The 22,186-nt window shown below is 48.4% G+C and overlaps 1 protein-coding gene across 4 annotated transcripts in view; it reads left to right on the forward strand.

The window, feature by feature from the left end:
• ECD (ecdysoneless cell cycle regulator) overlaps positions 1-22,186 on the forward strand; it is a 246,754-nt gene that overhangs the window by 79,763 nt on the left and 144,805 nt on the right. The window lies entirely within an intron of this gene.

Genomic DNA, 22,186 nt, shown 5'->3' on the forward strand with positions numbered 1-22,186 from the left:
ATGTAAATGGAAATAGAGCAGGAAATCAGTTGGCCTACCTGTTCCGTGTGAAACTCCACTGGAATAATGTGTGGGAGTTGACAAACAGTGTGGGGATGGTGTTCCAATGCAAGACATAAAAATTATGAGCCTCTAAGGATTTTTACATTCAACTGCACACAGTGAAGCTATTGTGCAATATTAGTAAAATCATATCCATCATAAAATGGTAGATGGGAGGATGCAGACTACTGGGCGACCTTTATCCTGTGGACACTTGATATCCTTCCCGAAGGCCAGAGAGACAATCTTGGTGGGTGAGAGTTAATATCTATAATATAGAAAAATAGCTAAACCAGCCAGGGATATCTGGACAGAGTTCCCCAGTGCACTGTCCCAGGTGGAAATCCTGCAGACTATGCTCAAAATGGGAGGAGGGTAGGCATCTGATATCCCTAATGTACAGGGCTTTGAAGGCCGAAAGGCCTAGGAAGGGTCTAGCAGCTAGAACTGCCTGGAGCACCGACTACAGAGTGGTTATGATTGACTCCTATTGGGGTACAAAGTGCGCGTTGGTCAAGGGTACGTCTGTTAAAACTAAATTTAAATTAGTACATTTTAACTTAACTATATCCTTCGTGTGTACCTGCCACCCACCCCCCCCCTCCCCCCTCCACCCAAACATCCACCCACCCCCTTAAGCTGAGGGTATATCCTGGTAGCACTACATCCTGCCAGCGATGCGAACAGGAGGGTGTGGACTTCCTACACCAGGCTGGGAACTGTCCTACAGTACAGTTGTTCTGGCTGGAGGTGGTGCTTCGCCTCCGGAGAGTGACCAGGCTCACCCTAGACCACTCTCTGCGGAATTACCGATTGGGTATCCTTAAAAAGCTAAAACAAGAGAAGATGCACTTTAAATTCACGCCTTTAGCACTGTTGTTAGCAAAACAAAGGATAGCAATTGGATGGTTTGTGATGAGGGCCCAGGCAGCCACACTTTGGATACAGGACATGATGATTTGGGCAGTAGCTAAGGAGGTTCACATTAGGACGTCCCACAGAGACTACAAGGTACTGGAGGATTTGGAAATGTGGACAGCACTACTCATTGTGGTTAGTGAATGGTATGAAGAGGGAGATAACTTCAACACCACCCTCGGAGGAACTCCCATCTACAGACCCCCCTGGTCCACAGCCTCAGTTCTGCGACTCCATCGCCCACTTCATCAGCAGGCACGCCCTGACCTCCTCAGACTACATCCTCCTCGGAGACCTGAGCTTTCACCCTGAAAACAACAACAACAACACTAACTCCACCACCCTGATCGACAACCTCGCCACCCTTGGACTCAGACAGCTCGTCACTACACCAACGGACTCCACCTGCCACACACTGGACCCCGTCTTTTCCGCAAGCTCCCACATCACCTTCAGCCACACCATTGAATTCCCCTGGACTGACCACCGCTGCATCCACTTCACCTTCCGGAAACCCACTTCGTACCACCGCACCCAACAGATCCCCTGCTGCAGCTGGAGCCAAGCCAGAGAAGACCAGCTGAACACCGGCTTCGCTCAAAACCCACCTGCCGAACCCACTGACCTCGGCCTCACAGCCTGCAACCTCGGACACTGGATCGATGACTGCGCCAACACCCTCGCCCCGCTCAAGAAACCCCCCAACAGACGGTCAGCCAGCTGGTTCACCACAGACCTCAAAGCCTCCAAGAAATGCTGCCGGAAGCGGGAGAAGAAATGGCTCTGCAAACAGACACCAGAAAGTCATGCAGCCTTTAAGAACACCACCCACAAACAACATCACCTCATTAGATCGGCCAAGAAGACCTCCTTCAAAGACTGCCTTAACAACAACGCACACAACAGCAAGGAGCTCTTCAACATCGTGAAGGAACTCTCTAACCCCAGCGCCAACACAAACAACATCCCACTGTCGCAAGACCTTTGTGAGTCCCTCTCCACCTTCTTCCACCACAAGATCACAGACATCCATGACAGCTTCAACAACCAGACCACCCTGACTACCACCAACACCTCAGACTCTCCTCCCACCATCGACTACGACCCCTTGCTTGCCTGGGCCAACGTGAACGTAGAAGACACCATCAAAACCATGAGCACTTTCCACTCTGGCTCTCCGTTAGAAGCATGCCCACACCATATCTTCAACAAAGCCAGCGCCACCGTCGCACCCCACCTCCGCAAAATCAACATCTCCTTCGAGACCGCGACCTTCCCTGAGAGTTAGAAGCACACCAAAATCAACGCCCTACTCAAGCAACCCAAGGCAGACCCGGGAGACCTCAAGAATTTCCATCCCATCTCCCTGATCCTATTCCCAGCTAAAGTCATCGAGAAGATCGTCAACAGACAACTGACCCACTACCTCGAAGAGAACAACATCCTGGACCCATCCCAGTCAGGGTTCCGCAGCAACCACAGTACCGAAACTGCCCTCATCGCTGCCACCGATTACATCAGGACCCTGCTTGACAACGGCAGAACTGGGGTCTTCATCCTCCTGGACCTCTCTGCCGCCTTCGACACAGTCTGCCACCGCACCCTTCGCGCACGCCTCCACATTGCAGGGATCCGGGATAAGGCGCTGGAATGGACCACCTCCTTCCTCTCCAAAAGAACCCAGAGCGTCCACCTCCCCCATTCCGATCCGAAGCCTCCCAAGATCATCTGCAGCGTACCCCAAGGATCGTCCCACGCCCAACACTATTCAACATCTACATGGCCCCGCTTTCCCACGTCGCCCGGCTGCACGACCGCAACATCATCTCCTGTGCCGACGACACCCAACTGATCCTCTCTCTCACCAAGGACCCCTTCACCGCCAAATCCAACCTCCACGAAGGAATGAAGGCCATCACCGACTGGATGAAGAACAGCAAACTGAAGCTGAACTCGGATAAGACGGAGGTCCTCATCCTCAGCGCCAACCCCTCAGCCTGGGACGGCTCCTGGTGGCCGACCACACTGGGAGCAGCCCGTCACCCACCAACCATGCACGCAACCTGAGCAACATCCTTGACTCAACACTCCATAACCAAGCAAGTCAACGCCGTCTCCTCCTCCTGCTTCAACACCCTCCACATGCTCCACAAGATCTACAGGTGGATCCCCCACAGAAACAGGAAGACCAGTCATCCATGCCCTCTTCAGCAGCAGACTGGACTACGGAAACACCCTCTATGCAGGAGCCCCGGCCAAACTCCTCAATTGACTGCAACGTATACAAAACGCCTCTGCACGCCTGATCCTCGACTTACCCCGCCACAGCCACATCACTCCCTACCTGAAAGACCTACACTGGCTCCCCGTCAACAAAAGGATAACCTTCAAGTGCCTCACCCACGCACACAAGGCACTCCACAACACCGGTCCCGCCTACCTCAACAGACGACTCACCTTCTACACCCCGAACCGCCAGCTCCGCCCAGCCGACCTCACCCTCGCCACCATCCCTCGCTTCTGAAGAACGACTACTGGAGGCAGATCCTTTTCCAACCTCACCGACAAGACCTGGAACACCCTACCCTTGCCCCTACGACAGACCCAAGACCTGCTGATATTCAGGAGGCTTCTCAAAACCTGGCTGTTTGAGCAGTAGCAGCACCCCCACTCACCCCAGCGCCTTGATACTCTCACGGATGTATAGCACGCTCTACAAGTGAATTGATTGATTATCTTCACAGAGAGGAGGGGAAGGCTGGAAGTGCATTTATGGCCCTAACACTGACCAATCAGAGTTTCTGATGTCACTTTCCTAAAGCCTGGTCATACACTTCAGGGGACCTGTCCTGTGTTTCTGGTGCAGCATTTGATAGATCGCACACACCCCCACTGCAGAACTCCCCGACTGTTCGAGCTGTTGGAGCGTTCCATACCTGGCAAAAGGAATAGGGTCTAGTTGATTCTTGGCAGGCCCAACACCCAAGGACCGGGATTAATCCTTTTTTTTTTTTTTCTTCTTTTCTCCAATGCATGACTTGCATGTGCAACTAGATACCTTCCTATGCTCCCTAGACATACAAGAGTTGGTATATGTGACCAAACACCTGACCAGAATGGTCTCGGACCATAGATGGTCACGCCTCTGACCCCCAGGGCCCTTGTGGCGGCTCCAGTTGGCCCTCCTGGCAGATCAGGGTTTAAGGACACCATTGGTTCAAACATAGCAGCAAACTCTACTTTTGGAGTGGGATGCATTTAAGGCAGTGATTGGAGGATGATGCATTTCAGCGGCCAGAGGTGTCCGCCATACGTTACTCCATGACATAGAGAATGCAGAAGTTGCGAATACTAGAGTAGAAGCGTCCAGATGACACATTCCTCCAGACGTTGGTCATCGAAACCAGAGAGAGAGTGGCAATAGAGGTTGAGAGGCTGCGCTGCTACAACTACAAAATGTATATAGCGTGTACACACTCAGAGGGCGATCATGTGAGCTCTCTCTTCGCGTGGCTCGCAGCGAGGCAAGGGTCAGTCATAGTCTAATTGCGCACGCCTTCAGGCCACGCAATCTACCGCCAGGCTGCAATTAATTGAGAGTTTTGCAGCTATTAGGACAAGCAATCATACTTCCTGATGTGAGAGCCGCCAACACGAGTATGGTGTGAAATACAACCCCAGGACTGGACGATTTCCCGGTCAATTTTAACTCCACGTATCTGGCAACACTTGGTCCGAAGCTTATGAGCATGTACGAGGAGGCCAAGAAGATTGGCACTCTCCCCTCGTTGGCTCGGGAGGCCCTTATCGATACTCTCCTGAAACTGAGAAAAACAGCCACTGATGTAGCATCCTGTCGACCTCGATCAATGCTATCGGTGGATTACAAGATACTAAGCAAAATTCTAGCCATGTGCCTATTACGTCATATGACTCACCTGATCCATCGAGATCAAGCAGGGTTTATCCCCGGATGATATAAAGCCCTTAACATACATCAACTGTTCTCACTACTAGATGATGACACGTATGACAAGAATAGTGCAGTGATCTTTGATATAGATTTGAGAAAGCTTTTGATAGCTTAGAATAGCCATACCTGTATGACGTGCTCTGCAAATTCGGGCTTGGTGAACACTTCGTGGCTTGGACCCAATTACTTTATACCACGCCGCGAGCGAGAGTCTGCACTGGTAAAACCATTTCAGAAGATTATCAGGTAGAAAGGGGAATCGGACAGGGCAGCCCATCTCCTTTTTTGCCCTCGCGATCAAACCACTAGCATGCGTGGCTCGTGCAGGACACGCTTGTAGAGGCCTGAGAGCAGCGGGGTGTAACCATCACATTGCACTATACAAAGATGATCTCCTGCTATTTCTGGGAGATGCAGAAGGTGCCGTTCAAGGAGCAAGGCACCTATTGGACCCTTTCGGTTTGCTATCGGGGCTCAGAGTCAACTGGCGAAAGTCCAGTCTGTTCCCGATCACTGCAGACCGGACAGCCCCTCCAGACCTTGGCGACCTGCAGTGGGAGCCACACTGCTTTGCTTACCTGAGAGTGCACGTTTACCATAATCAAGCTGACCTTAGGGTGGGGAATGTAGGGCGGGCACTGCATGGGCTCCACAGCAACATGATCTTCTGGAAATCGTTACTCCTTTCAGTAGCGGGGGAGGTCACCCTGCTGAAAATGGTTTGTCTACCCTGATTACTTTACTTTTTTGTCGCTCTTCCACTATGGATCCTGATAACATTTTTCATGGAGTTAAACTTGTTGATTGTTAGCTTTCTATGGGGATCTGGTAGACCACGGCTCGCACTGGCTGTGCTTCAGGGACCCGTGAAGGATGGAGGATTGGCCGTCCCTGACTTTGAGGCATACTACCTAGCAGGGCAATTACAGTGGCTAACTCAGTGGATAGCCAACTGCACAATGCCAGACAGGGAAGTTGCACCTTTCAACCCGATTCTCCAGTCATTAGCCAAGATTGTGCTCAGTTTGGGCCCTCCAGCTCTATCCAGTCCCACTGAGCTGAAAATAACGTACAGCTGCTGGCTGCGATATCTCCGCAGATTGAGTTGTACTATACCCTATGCCCCTAAGATCCCATTGCAATTCCTATCAGTGCTTCCTCACGGGGGAGACTGGGGGAGACTCTCTAGGTAGATAGAGGCAGAAGCAACCTCAATGGGGGCCTTGTATGAATCTGACACCCTCCTACCTTTTGAGGACTTACGAGCTAGATATAATTTACCCAAAGGGTGCCTTCTACTTCATGGGGCGGTCAGTGAGGTGGTCATCATGCACTGGCAACAGGGGCGTGCGGAGCCTCCCCTCTCGAGTGTATGTCAATACCTGACAAGTGCTACTGGCATATACAAAGAGGAGTCATGCCTATATGGGAGAATTCAGATGGCGCTTTGTCGGCCCCTCAAAGCTCTCAAACGAAAATGGGAAGAGAACTTGGGCGCATTAATTATGGATAAAAATGGAAGGACATACTTACCTGGGTACCTAAAGTCTCCGGAAATACCAGGTTTAAGTTTATAAATGTATACATCCTACATAGAGTGTATTTGATACCTTGCAGGCTCCAGAGGCACTTTGGCCTGATGGAGGCCAGATGTCCGCAATGTAGCGAGGAGGCGGCAGAGTTTTTTCACATGTTCTGGCCTTGCCCGGCTTTGAGGGAACACGTTAATGGAGGTCATTGATCGTGAAGTCCCCCAAGATCCAAGATATTGTATGAAGTTGGGCACTTGAAAAGGGAGTATCTGTACAGTGAGGCAATAAGAAGAGAGGGGAAGCATTAATATTGTATGCATACAACAGGTACCCACATTTAAAGGCGTATTTTGGTTATTAGATACCCCGGGTATCCAAGATATGAGATGGTGACATTGATGAGAAGAATACAGTTGTAACAAAGACATGATATGCCCACAGTCGGAGATCCCAATGGGACTTTAATGTTACTGGTGAAGTTCAATAAAATATGTTTAAAAAACTCATAAAAGAAATGTATTTAAAAAAGAAGCTGTACTCAAAAGGGTCAAACCCAAGAAGATATCCATAGATAGCTACACTTAGTAACGCTCCCAAGGTTATCTAATGTACAGGAATAAGAGCTCTACTGCTCAGTTCATGCTGGAGAGGTAAGGGAGGCGTACACTATCTGTTTTTATAAAACACTCAAGGATCTTCTAGCTCCCACTCTAGTGGTGCTTTTCAACACAATTACCCAGTGATAGTGTTACTAAGGTTAGTATCACCTTGATCCCCAAGCCTGGTAAGGTCACAATCATTTTAGTCAAGAGACTTAATAGGGCCTTTCCTCAGTTGATAAAAGTAGATCACTTTTCTTTAGTCTTGGGTAAACAAACTCAAGACAGTGTAGGAAGAGATCCTGGGGGTCAATAAAGAGGTACTGCGCTAAACCTCCTCAGTTGATCTGGTTGGTTCTGTTGGGGAGGGGGGATTATTTTGCCCCTAATATGATATCCTATAAATTGCAGCTAAACCAAATGGAGTGGTCAGGTAAAATGCTTACAACTAGCATCTGCAAAAAAAACCACACTGTGCTGTTAATGCCGCAGTAGTATCACACATTCTGGTAATCTTGCCATTGGAGAACCTGATGTACAATGTAAATGTCAAAACCTACATGTGAAAGTGCCCTTTTTGACATGGTTAGCCCCTCCCCCCATCACACACACACACTTTTTGCGTGATATTGATGTTGATTTGACTGTGTGTGTGCTGGGATCCTGCTAACCAGGTCCCAGCACCAGTGTTCTTTCCCTAAACTGTACCATTGTTTCCACAATTGGCACATCCCTAGCATACAGCTAAGTCCCTTGTGAAAGGTACCAGTGGTACCAAGGGCTCTGTGGCCAGGGAAGGTCCCTAAGGGCTGCAGCATGTATTGTGCCACCCCAAGGGACCCCTCACCAAACACATGCACACTGCCATTGCAGATTGCTGTGCTGGTGCGGAGAAAAAGGTAGTCTACATGGCACCCCTCTTGGGTTGCCATCCCCACCAACCACTGGCTGTGGCATAGGTAAGTCACCCCTCTAGCAGGCCATACAGCCCTACGGCTTGGTGCACTATACTACAGGTGAGGGCGTAGTTGCATGAGCAATATGCTCTTACAGTGTCTAAGTCCATTCTTAGACATTGTAAGTGCAGTGTGGCCATATTTAGCACAGGGGCTGGGAGTTTGTCTTTATGAACTCCACAGCTCCATGATGACTTCACTGAAGACTGGGAAGTTTGGTATGCACACAGAGGGTATCTTAGAGATGCCCCCTGTATTTTACCCAACCGTTTAGGGCAGGACTGATAAGTCTGTGACAAGTTTCTGACCCCATGAGGTGAGAGCCTTTGTGCTCTCTGGGGTCAGAAACAAAGCCTTCTCTGGGTGGAGGTGCTTCACACCTCCCCCCTGCAGGAACTGTAACACTTGGTGGTGAGCCTCAAAGGCTCAGGCCTCCTGTTACGGTGCCCCAGAGCACTCCAACTAGTGGAGATATCAGTTTCCTCCCCTCCCCCAATACCACCACCACTTCCGCTGGGACCACGCTTAAGATGTCCAAAGCTGAATTGACCCCCTCCTTGCAGAATTCTCTATATTGTTTTGCAAGATAGGGACCACTAGGGTTGGGAATGTGCCTTCCTCCACAAAGGGAGTGGGCACAGGAAGGGTGTAGCGACCCTCCGGGACAGTAGCCATTGGCTAGTGCTCTCGGACCCCTGTAATGCCCCCGAATATAGTATTTAGGGGCCCCCCTGAACCTTACTCACCAGATTACTGGAGACCTCAAGAAGAAGAAAGAAAGACTGCTTATCCGATTCCAACAGTGAAGACTACAGATGACAGCTGACGTGGCCCCAGCCCCACCAGCCTCTCTGCAGCTTCAAAGACCTCTGCTCCAAGAAGGTGACACATGCTGCAGGACCAGCGACCTTTACAAACCCTCAAAGGACAGGCTGGCTTGCAGAGGACCAGGAACTCCAGAGGACAGCGGCCCTGTCCCAAAGAAATTACCAAAAGGACTCCAGAACCATCCTGGAGATGCAAGCCCTGTCCACTCAGCACCTCACGCCCCTGGCCCGAATCCAGGTGGCCCACCAGTCCAGAGGTAATTCTTACATAGTCCATCCTGGGGTGAAAATGGCCAACACAATGACGCCTGAATCCAGAGGCTGAACCCTGACCACAGCCAGATCTGACGACCAAGGAGACCCTGCGCCCACAGCCCCCTGGCCTTGGTGAATCCGACTGAAGGTCCAGCAACGTCCAGCGGGTGCCTCTGTTGCCTGTCCAGCCTTTGGTTTCCCAGAACTGACCCCCATGACCAATCCTGCAGCATCTTTTGTGACCCCACGGGGACCCCCCCATTGAGAAGCATTCAGTGCCCAGCTCGGTTTGCGCACCCTACACCCGGCTGCCCTTCTGCCGCTGAAGTTGTGTTTTTGTGTGTTTCCCGCAACCCCCTGGTGCTGACCTAAACCCTTCAGGCCTGTGTCCTGGAACCACGGGTACATACCTGCAATCTGCTTTCTACTGAGCACCCCCAGTCCTCATAGGATTCCATTACAAACCAGACACCAATTTTGACCTCTGCACCCACTCGCCCTGTGTTGCTGGTGGTGCACTTGGGAAATCAGCCTAAACTTTGATCTGTGGACATCCTAATTTCCAAACACTGGAATTGTAAGTCATGTTTACCTGTTTTCTGTGCTAACATTCCACTCCTCCTGCCATTCTTACCCCTCCTCCCCCCAGTTCTCTATGGACTCCTATGGAAAGGAGTCTACTTTTGAACTAGAAAATTGCTACTTACTTGTAAACTATTACATTTACAAAAACCAAACAAAGTACATTTGATATGCATGCTTGATACCTATTGACAAATGTATTTACCTGCAACAAAGTCCTTCTTGTTCTACTAATAAAGTAACAGTATATATTTTTGCTCTATAAAAACAATTGGTCTGGAGTTAGTCATTGAGTGTGTGCCTCATTTCCTGCCAAGCGTGTGTCGTAAAAGTCAGCTATGTGTCAATTCCTTACTCGCAAGTGAGGCCGTGCGTTGTTTCTTCTCCGTTCGGGTAGGCAGTGCATCGTTTTTCTCTCCCGCAAGAGAGCGATGCGTCGATTTCCAGACAGGTCACCTGGAATCCTTGCAGGTTCCCAGTGATTATGATGCACATCGATGATGCGTCAAAAGTTTCCTCACATGGCTTCCTGTATTTCAGTCCTTGTTCTTTCAAGGGCGCAGGGACTAGATAGAGCACCACTTGGTGGGGCAGGAGTATCAGCAGAGAGTCCAGATTCTGGCAGAGGAAGCCCTGAGACTTTAAAACAGGAGGCATGCTCAATCCAAGCCCTTGGAGATTCTTCACAAGCAAGAATATACCACAAAGTCCAGTCTTCGTCCTATTTCAGGCAGAAGCAGCAACTGCAGCTCTTCAACGCTTCTCCTTGGCAGAGGTTCCTCTTGGTTCCAAAAGTAATCTGAAAATCTGGGGTTTTGGGTCCACCACTTATACCCCTTTCTGCCTTTGAAGTTGACAAACTTCAAAGGAAAGGCTCTGTTCACCAGATCCTGCCTTGCCCAGGCCTGGCTCCAGACTCACACCAGGGGGTTGGGGACTGAATTGTGTCAGGGTAGGCACAGCCCATACAGGTGTAAGTGACCACTCCTCTGTCCACTCTAGCCCAGATGACCCATCAGGATATGCAGGCTACACCCCAACTCTCTTTGTGTCTCTGTCTAGAGGGGATTCACAAACAGCCCAACTGTCAGTCTGACCCAGACAGAGAATACACAAGCAGGCAGAGTCACAGAATGGTTTAAGCAAGAAAATGCCCACTTTCTAAAAGTGTCATTTTCAAGCTGACAATTTAAAAACCAACTTTACCAAAAGATGTATTTTTAAATTGTGAGTTATAGCCCCCATATCTGTCTGCTCCTAAAGGGTAGCTGCACTTAAAAGATATTTAAAGGCATCCCCCATGTTAACCTATGGGAGACACAGGCCTTGCAACAGTGAAAACCGAATTTGGCAGTATTTCATTGTTAAGACATGAAAAACACATCAGTACATGTCCCACCTTTTAAGCTAAACTGCACCCTGCCCATGGGGCTACCTAAGGCCTACCTTAGAGGTGCCTTACATGTACAAAAAGTGAAGGATTGGGCCTATCAAGTGGGTACGCTTTCTAGGTCGAATTGGCAGGTTAAAACTGTGCACTCACACACTGCAGTGGTAGGTCTGTGCCATGTTTACAGGGCTACTCATGTGGGTAGCACAACCAGTTCTGCAGGCCCACTAGTAGCATCTGATTTACAGGTCCTGTGCACCGCTAGTGCAGTTTACTAGGAACGTACTAGTAAATCAAATATGCCAATCATGGAAAAGCCTGTCACACATACAATTTACACAGGGAGCACTTGTACTTCAGCACTGGTCAGCAGTGGTAAAGTGCCCAGAGTACCAAAAACAGCAAAAACAAAGTCCAGCACACAGTCAGAACATGGGAAGCAGAGGCAAAAAAGACAGGGGAGATCACGCCATGGATGCCAGGTCTAACACGTGTCCTCCCCAGCTGGACAGACTATCTGCATTGGCGTGTTCTGTTCCAGGGTGGTGTACCACTGTAAACTCCATTCCCTGTAGGGAGATAGACCATCTCAACAGTTTTGGGTATTCACCCTTCTTCTGCATTTACCACCTGAGGGGCATGTGGTCTGTCTGAACCCAGAAGTGAGTCCCAAGCAAGTAGAGTCTTAGCTTCTACAGCGCCCAGACCCCAGCATAAGGTTCATGAACAATTGCACTTCACCTACGTTCCCGGGGGAAGTAACCTCCTACTAACGAAGGCTACAGGCTGGTCTAGGCCCTCCTCATTTAGTTGTGCAAATACTGTTCCCACAACCTCTGAAGCATCAGTCTGCATGAAAAACTTCTTGGGAAAAGTCAGACGCCTTCAGCAAGGGTGCTGTTCACATAGCTGCCTTCAGGGTATCAAAAGTTGTCTGGAAACCCTCAGTCCAGATCACTTTCTTTGGTTGTTTCTTGGAAGTTAATTCTATCAAGGGAGCAACAATGGTCACACCCCTTAACAAACCTTCTATAGTAACCTGTGAGACCTAAAAAGGCTTTCACCAGAGTCTGTGTCTTGGGAGGCTCCCAAGCCAGAATAGTGTCAGTCCTGGGTTGTAGGGTGCCACTTGTCCACTCACTCCCCACCTGGTGCCCCAAGTACACTACAGAGCCCTGCTCTATTTGGCACTTGCTAGCCTTAATAGTGAGGCCTGCCTTCTGCAGAGCCTCCAACACTTTGCAGAGGTGTTGCAGTTGTTCCTCCCGTGCGAACTGAACTGAACACAGCAATATCATCCAGGTAGGCTGCACAGATATCCTCCCATCCAGCCAACACCTGGTTAACCAGCCTCTGAAAGGTGGCAGGGGCATTTTCCATCCCAAAGGGCATCTCCCTAAACTGATAGTGCCTATCTGGGGTAGAAAATGCAGACATCTCCTTAGCCCCCTCAATCAGAGCAATCTGCCAATATCCAGAGGTCAGATGAAAGCCCCCTAACCGATCAATGAGCTTATCAGCTCGGGGGATTGGGTTTGCGTCAGTCTTCGTGACAGCATTGAGTCCACTGTAGTCCACACAGAACCTGAGTTCTGAAGTGGCACCAGGAGGAGCAGCTTTTGGGACCAATACCACAGGACTGGCCCAAGGTCTACTGGAAAACTAAATAACCCCAAGAGCTAACATTTTAGATACCTCATCCTTAATGCTAGCTCTAACCTTGTCAATCACCCTGTACATTTTATGTTTCACAGGTGGACTGTCCCCAGTGTCCACATCATGTGTGCACAAGTAGGTTACCTCTGGGATCAAGGAAAAGAGAGAGGCAAACTGTCCCAACACTTGGCGACAATCCCTCTGTTTTGCTAGAGTCAGTGAGGAAGAGAGGTTCACAGTCTTCACTGACCAACCTTCTCCTTAGCAGGATGGCAGGTCAGCAAGAGGCTCACTGTCTTCCTCCACCCCATCATCTGTTGCCAAGAGCATAGTCACCTGTGGCCTCTCAACATGAGGCTTGAGGCGGTTCACATGTAGGATCCTCTAAGGGTTCCTAGGAGTCCGCAAGTTCACCAGATGGGTGACATCACTCTTGCGCTCCACCACCTCAAAAGGCCCAGTCCACTTATCTTGGAGCGGACAAGGATCCATTGGGGCCATCGCCCACACTTTTTGTTCAGGATGAAAATCAACCAGAGTGGCATTCCAGTCATACCACTGTGTGATATCTTCCAGACTTGTATCCAGGTTCTCTTGAGCGAGCTTCCTGTAGCAGGAAGTCTGGTTCCTAAAAGCCAGCATGTAACCAGGGACTGGATAAGGCCCCATTTGGGTTGGAGGGGGGGGCGGTGACAGGCGACAGGCGTCTCAGCAGAGAGTCCAGATGCTGGCAGAGGAAGTCTTTGATGGCCATGAGACTTCAAAACAGGAGAAAAGCTCAATCCAAGCCCTTGGAGATTCTTCACAAGCAGGAATATACCACAGGGTCCAGTTATCTTCTTTCAGACAGAAGCAGCAACTGCAGGCCATCCCAGCAAAGTGCAATCACAGGCTCTTATCTTTGGCAGAGGTTCCTCTTGGTTCCAGAAGTAATCTGAAAATCTGGGGTTTTGAGTCCACTACTTATACCCCTTTTTTTTCCTTTGAAGTAGGCAAACCTCAAAGGGAAGTCTCTGCTGTTCACAAGATCCTGCCTTGACCTGGCTCCAGACTCACACCAGGGGTTGGAGACTGCATTGTGTGAGGGCAGGCACAGCCCATTCAGGTGTAAGTGACCACTCCTCCGTCTACTCTAGTCCAGATGGCCCATCAGGATATGCAGGCTGCACCCCAGCTCCTCTTGTGTCACTGTCTAGCGGGGATTCACAAACAACCCAACTATCAGCCTGACCCAGACAGGTAATACACAAGCAGGCAGAGTCACAGAACAGTTTAAGCAAAAAAAGCCCAAGTGTCATGTTCAAACTGACAATTTAAAAACCAACTTTACCAAAAGATGTATTTTCAAATTGTAAGTTCAGAGACCCTAAACTCGACATCTCTATTTGCTCCCAAAGGTAAACTGCACTTAAGATTATTTAAAGGCATTCCTCATGTTAACCTACGGGAGAGAGAGGCCTTGCAGCAGTGAAAAACGAAATTTGGCAGTATTTCACTGTTGGGACATGAAAAACATATTCGTACATGTCCCACCTTTACCCTACACTGCAGTGTGCCCTTGGTGCTACATAGGGCCTACCTTAGGGGTGCCTTAAATGTTTAAAAAGAGAAGGTTTGGGCCTGGCAAGTGGGTGCACTTGCGAGGTCGAATTGACACACACACACTCACACACTCCCTACCTCCCTCCCTCTGGCAGGTCTGAGCCATGTTTACAGGGCCACTAGTAGCATTTGATTTACAGGCCCTCTAGTGCACTTTACTAGGGACTTACCAGTAAATCAAATATGCCAATCACGAAAAGCCAATTACACATACAAATTACACAGGGAGCACTTGCACTTTAGCACTGGTCAGCAGTGGTAAAGCACCCAAAGTACCAAAAAAAAGCAAAAACAAAGTCCAGCACACAGTAAAAACATGGGAAGCAGAGGCAAAAAAGATAGGGGAGACCACGCCAAGGTTTCCAGGTCTAACACCTTTAGATTCAATTGACTTTTGAATTGACAATGTTTCTACATTTTTAAGAGTCCTGCTAGGGCCTTGGTTAAGTTCCCTTTAGTGTTTCTATTTTAGATTTAAGTTACCATAAGGGTAAGTAGCTAGAAGTAGTTTGTAGTTCATAAAAGTAATCACCAGCTTTACTAACAAAATGAGTAGCTCAGAGGGCATGGTGGTGGAACTCAGCCTCACCCCTTATCCCCATCTGAGGTCCCTCTGTGGCTTAAGAAAAATTAAAACTGGTTCCAACCTTACCAAGATTCAGCTCCAGTGGCTCTTGGCAGAGTATGCAAAGAAAGACCTCCCCTCAGATGGGGAAGATGTTAGGGATCAGGAGGATGGACCAATGCCCCCCCCAATCTCACCTAACTAGGGAGGACAGAGCACAAAGGCCCCTGACTCCAAGTATAGTATTCACAGGATCTGTATCTCCCACAGGGGTGTCCTGCTCCTCTTGGAACATTGAGGGCAGCTCCTGGCTATAGAAAGGGAGAGATAAGAAATGGGCTTAGCACCCATTAATGGTGGCAGCAACTTAATAACTAGAGGCAGAGGGCCCTCTGACACCCCTAAATTCCCCAAAGGGGTGGTGCCCAAGTACGAGGAAGTTTATGACATCACCAAGTGGTTCACAGCCTTCAAGAGGGCTTTTGGAACCAGAGAATTGAAAACAATCTCATTGAGGAGCTCTCCTTTGGGAACTGTTCACTGGTAAGTGTAGGTATAGACTCCTCACACTCACTTGTGCAGATGTTGAACCATGTGCCCACATGAAGACTACCCTGATTGAGGGCTTTGGATTCACCACTGAGGAGTATAGAATTAGGTTGAGGGGGGCTCACAAAATCTCGAGCCAGTCCTGGGTTGATTATGTAGACTACTCATTGAAAACGCTAGATGGTTGGATATCTGACAGTGGAGTGCGTGGCTATGATGGGCTTTATAATCTATTAGTAAAAGAACATCTTTTCAGTAACTGCTTCAGTGACAAGTTGCGTAAATATCTGGTAGACCTAGGTCTAATTTCTCCCCAAGAACTGGGAAAGAAAGCAAACCATTGGGCCAAGACTAGGGTCACAAAGACTTCCACTGTGTTTGACCAAAAGAAAGGGGTTACAAAGTCTCCCCAAGGGAAGGGTGGTGAGACACCTAAGGATACAACTAAAGAGTATTCTAAAGGCCCACAAACACCCGTGTAGGAGGCTGGGCACGAGCTTCTTCACAATCTTCACATGGGTACTAAGGTAAAAAACGTTGATCCCAAAAAAGCCTGGTGTCACAACTGTAGGCAGAATGGACACCAAACTGGAGACCTGGCCTGTCCCAAAAAGAATCTCCCAAGTACTGCACCAGCTACCACTGGTATAGCCAGTCTCTAGGTGGGATCAACAACTAGGTATGCCCAGAGCAAATCAAGGTTCACACTCCAGCTACTTTAGTTTGAGTGTGTGATAGATGTTGCCACTCTTGCTGTCTGGCCCCCTAACATGAACAAATACAGACTGCATCCCTTGATTAATGGGACTAAGGTAGAATCCTTGAGGGATACAGGTGCCAGTGTCACCATGTTGACAGAAAAACTGGTTTCCCCAGGACAGTGTCTGGCTGGACAAACCTATCCAGTCACCAATGCTGACAATGTGACTAAGGTTCATCCCATGGCTATTGTGATCTTAGAATGGGGAAGGGTTACTAGCCTGAAACTGGTAGTGGTCTCTTCTGCAATCCCAGTTGAATGTCTGCTGGGTAATGACCTGGAGTCCTCAGCTTAGGCTGAGGTAGAACTCAAAGCCCATGCAGCCATGCTGGGAATCCCTGAGATGGTGTGTATGAAGACTACAGCACAGGGAAAAAAATTGTTTGGAGCCTGGAAATAATGGGCCACCCCAAGAGAAAATGCAAGAAGTCTGGGGGGGGGGGGGACCAGCTTATGTACAGCATCAAGCACAAGCCTCCTCTTCTTAGTAAGAAGTCTTAGCATTCTCTAAGGGAACTGAGTCCATAGAGCTTGATCCTTATCAGGGAGAGCTCTTGGACACCGGGGACCAGTTGTGCCAGGGACAGAGAACCTGTCCCACTCTTGAAGGCCTTCAGCAGCTGCACAGGAGAAAGGAGAGGTCAGTGGCTCCCACAGGATCTATTTGGAAAAGGATTCCTTTACACTGAGGCCAGACAACCCAAACCTTTTGCAACCAGGAGAGTGGTAGTGCCTCAGCAGTATAGGGAATTTATCCTCACTGTAGCACATGACATCCCCCTAGCTGGTCATCTGGGGCAAACTAAAACGTGGAACAGGCTTGTCAACCATTTCTACTGGCCCAACATGTCTCAAAAGGTGAAAGAGTTTCCAGCTCCTGTGTCACCTGCCAAGCCAGTGTTAAGGCAGGTGACCACCCAAAGCCCCCCCACCCCCCAATTCCACAACGCTGTGGTTAGGGTTCCCTTTGAAAGGGTTGGTGTGGACATAGTGGGCCACTTGAACCACCCACAGCCTCAGGAAACCAATGTATTCTGGTAGTAGTGGATCATGCTACCAGGTATCCTGGAGCAATCCCCCTTAGGTCTGTTACAGATCCTGCAGTAGCCAAAGCCCTTATTGTTATCTTTACCAGGGTATGGTTTCCTAAGGGGGTGGTTCCTGACAGAGGTACCAGCTTAATGTCAGCTTACCTCATATACATGTGGAATGAGTATGGGGTGACTTATAAGTTCACCATACCACGGAAACCTTTGCTGTGTTATGTCCCAGAAAAAGTTGAGACCATACTTGTTTGGTACTCAATTTGTTGTTCAAACTGACCACAGACCTCTCTGATGGCTAGTGCAAATGAAAGGTGAGAACCCTAAACTTTTGAGGTGATCCAGCTCCCTACAGGGAATGGACATTACATTGGAACTGTACCCGCGTCCCTTTATGATAATTTATTTCTCATCCGGACTCGTTTTAGGCCAATGGATCTTTTGACCCAGTTGAGAGACACCGTAGGACGAGATAGCTAATCAATATATCAATCAATACATCAATAATGTCATCAATATTTATCACGATAATACATTTCACTTTAGTCAAAGTCATTAATCAATTCAAAGACGCTACCATGTCCTTTCAGCCATGAATAACCACACCTTGTTTAGTAGAATTTCATGAGTTTTATTCCCTATTAATTACAGTCTAATAGAAAATGCGTTAATCTCAACACCAAGAAACATATTAGCATAGTCACGATATGGCAACTTTGGTAAGCTTTCATTAAGGCTAGAATCACAAACATCAGAACGTAACACGGCGTGAACATAGATCAATTTAGCAGAGCGTCAATAACACGTCAGTTCAACAAAGCATAGTCTTGGTCATTTGTCTATTTGCGTCAGTTTGGTGAACACCTATCCTAACCACTAATTAGCATTAGCATGTTGGGCTTCATGCAAAACAATCTGATCACCAATTTGGGAAACATCTATCTATGGTCTCTGTCAAAAGTAAGCAGTTGGTACCTAGAAAGGAAAAGCAAACAGACAAATTACAAATGCGTTGTCATAATTACCCTCCAAGGATTAGATCAGCACACAGGTTCAGTCTTCGTCTTCAGGACATCAATCAGATCGCCATCAGTCAGAACTCGGCTCTGGGGCAAAAAGGGCACTTCCCTCATATGGAGGAAAAGTATAAATGGGCAACTCTAAGGGCGAGGGTGGTTTAAGTAAATCACCAAACAGAGTGACAGAGTTTCTGGATAAAATCAATAGCATTCCCTAACCCACCTCAATGACCTCCCTGTGACATGGGTTTTTATCCCTTCTTCGATGTACATTCCCCCAAAATTCTATTGGTTGTTTGTCATACCCCACTATCTTTAACCTATCAAATAAGCATTAGGTAATCCTAATCTTCACTACATATTGTTTTACAAGTCTTTGATTGGTCCTTGTAATTGACGTCTTCAGAAGTGGCACGTCCGGTGCGATTTCATCCTCCTGTAATTCTTTGCACATCTTTTGGTCAGCAGTTCCATTGTCTTCACCGGTTTGAATGACTTTGTACATTAGATTAATCTACACTGTTTCAATTCACTTTTAACATTTAGTCTGTGGACGAGGGGAGATGGTGAGATCGGATCTAACATGGTTACATTCATCTTCCAAGTCGAAGAAAAAAATAGACAGGGTCATGGCCCTTTGTGAGTCAGCACACTGGAAAATAGAAAAATGCATTTAATATGAGAGCCAGGCAGCTAAGATGCAGCTCATGCTAACTTAAGGCCTATGAGGTTTTCAACACCGATTTAATAACGCAAATGTTAGTATAAGCTCAATTGAACGTAACATAAACCTTTTGGTCATTATTATTAGTTTGCGTATACATTGGTGGCCACTCTTCGTGGTTACAATTCAAGTACATATCTGAGCAAAATTACTATTATTATACTTTCTATGCGGCAGTATCACACCCTAATTCATAAACATTTCATGTTAATATAGATTATATAAGCTACGCTCTCTCAGAACCATAGACCTGGGACTGCCCATTCCAATGCAGATGGCCTTTTCATGTTTTTCCACTTAGACAATGAAGACTCTTCTGGGAAAGGTTAGTCTCATCCTCTTTCATTTGGGACGGAGTTGGACACACGGACACACACTTTGTTTTGCCTGATATTGATAGTGACTTGACTGAATGCGCTGGGATTCTGCTAATCAGGTACCAGCACCCTCCAGTGTTCTTTCCTTAAATTGTACCTTTGTTTCCACATTTGCCACACCCCTGGCACACAGCTAAGTCCCTTGTAAAAGATACCAATGGTACTGAGGGCTCTGTGGCCAGAGAAGGTGCTGCAGCATGTATTGTGACATCATAAGGGACCCCTCACTAAACACATGTACACTGCCATTGCAGATTGTGTCTGCTGGTGGGGAGAAAAGGGTAAAATCGACATGGCATCCTTCTCAGGGTGCTATGCCCACCAACCACTGCCTATGGCATAGGGAAGTCACCCCTCTAGCAGGCCTTACAGCCCTAATGCAGGGTGCACTATTCCACAGGTGAGGGCATAGCTGAATGAGCAATATGCCCCTACATTGTCTAAGTCCATTCCTAGACATTGTAAGTGCAGTGTGGCCATATTTGGTACATGGGCTGTGAGTTTGTCATTGCGAACTCCAAAGCTGGCTTCACTGAAGACTAGGAAGTTTGGTTTCGAATGTCTCAGCACAATAAACCTACACTGATGCCAGTGTTGGATTTATTGTAAAATGCACACAGAGGGCATCTTAGAGATACCCCCAGTATTTTAACCAAGCCTTTAGTGCAGGACCGAGCAGTCTGTGCCAGCCTGCCACTAACAGACAAGTTTCTGATCCCATGGGGTAAGAGCCTTTGTGCTCTCTGGGGTCAGAAACAAAGCCTGCTCTGAGTGGAGGTGCTTCACCCATTCCTGCAGAAAAGGGCACTCCAGCTAGTGGAGATACCTAACCCCGAAACCCCCCCCCCCCCCCCCCCCCCCCCTCCACCTCCCTCAAATACGACCACCACTTCATCTGGGACCACCCTTTAAGGTGTCCAAAGCTGAATTGACCCCCTCCTTGCAGAATTCTCCATCTTGTTTTGCAGGATAGGGACCACTAAGGTTGAGAATGTGCCTCCCTCCCCAAAGGGAGTGGGCACAGGAATTGTGTAGCGACCCTCAGGGACAGTAGCTAGTGCTAATGCTCTCTGACCCCTGTAATGCTCAGGCCTCCTGTTATAGCTAGGGGAGATTACATACCACCCCCCGCCCTAATCGGACCGAGTCCCACTTTTTGCGGCAAGTCTGGTGGGAAAATTAAGAAAAACAAGGAGGAATGATCAATTCAGCTGGGAGCACCCCTTAGGTGTCCATAGCTGAAGTGACCCACTCTTTGCAGATTCTTCCATCTTGTTTTGTAGGATATGGACCAATAGGGTTAGAAATGTGCCTCTCTCTCCAAAGGGAGTGGGCACAGGAAGGGTGTGGCCATCCTTAGGGATAGTAGCCATTGACTACTGCTTTCTGACCCCCTATAATACACCTGAATCTAGTATTTAGGAGCTCCCCTGAATCTTACTCACCAGATTCCTGGCGACCTCAAGAAGAAGAAAGAAGGGCTGCTTAGCTGACCCCAGCAGTGAAGACTGCAGATGACAAATTACTTGGCCCCAGCCCTACCTACCTGCCTGTCTGCAGCTTTAAAGACCTCTGCTCCAAGAAGGTGACACATCCTGCAGGACCAGCGACCTTTACAAACCCTGCCTGCCCAGCAGAGGACCATGAACTTCTGAGGGCAGCAGCCCTGTCCAAAAGGAATCACCACAAGGACTCCAGAGCAGCCCCAGATCTGCAATCCCTGTCCACTCTGCACCAGACACTGATGGCCCAAGTCCAGATGACCTACCGGTCCAGAGGAGGTTCACAGGCAATTCCGACCCAGAGTCCATCATGGGTTGACACCTTCTGGCCGATGCCTGCAGCCTGAATCTAGAGGGCTCTCCCTGACCACGACTGAATCAGACGAATATACGCGATGCCCTAGGAGACCCCTGCACCCGCAGCCGGCCTTGGGGAATCCGACTGACAATCCAGCAATGTCCAGCGGGCACCTCTCCTGCCTGTCCAGCCTTTGATTTCCCAGAACCGATCCCTGGACCCAGCCTGAAGCATCATTTGTGACCCCGAGGCCCTCCCATTGAGAAGCATTGGGCGCCCTGCTCTGTGTTTGCACCCTGCACCCAGACGCCCCTGTGCCGATGAGGGTGTGTTTGGTGGGATCCTGCCCATGCCCACACCCCCCCCTCCTTACTTTATTACCTGTTATCTGCTTTCTACTGAGCATGCCCAGTCCTTGAATGGTAAGTTGTGTACTTATCTGTTTTCTGTGACCCCTACCTCCCTCCCTCACACTCCCACCACCCTCCTCAGGACTCAATGGACTCCTATGGAAAATTGCAGTGTCCACTTTTGAAATAGAAAATTGCTACTTACTTGTAAACTATATTTACAAAAACCAAACAAAGTACATTTGATACATTTGCTTGATACCTATTGACAGCTGTACTTACCTCCAAAGTTCTTCCGGTTCTAGTAATAAAGTAACAAAGTAAATTTTTGCATTATAAAAACAATTGGCCTGGTGTTAGTCATTGAGTGTGTGCCTCATTTCCTGACTGTGTGTGTACAACAAATGCTTTGCACTAGCTTCTGATAAGCCGAACAGCTCAACCACACTACAACAAAAGAGAGCATTAGTATTATCTACTTTAGCCTCTGGGGAACCCCTGGACTCGCTGCACTCTGTACCTCATTTTGGTATAGCATATACAGAGCAGCGTCCTACAGAGCCCACCTCTGAAAATGCTTTTTCTTGAATCGACATTGCACATATTCACCTAACAAGGCTTGGGGAGCTGGACCTTTAGCATCAACAACTCTTATGGGATATCAGTT

This window comes from Pleurodeles waltl, chromosome 6 (genome assembly GCF_031143425.1).
Source record: "Pleurodeles waltl isolate 20211129_DDA chromosome 6, aPleWal1.hap1.20221129, whole genome shotgun sequence".
Lineage (NCBI taxonomy): Eukaryota > Metazoa > Chordata > Amphibia > Caudata > Salamandridae > Pleurodeles > Pleurodeles waltl.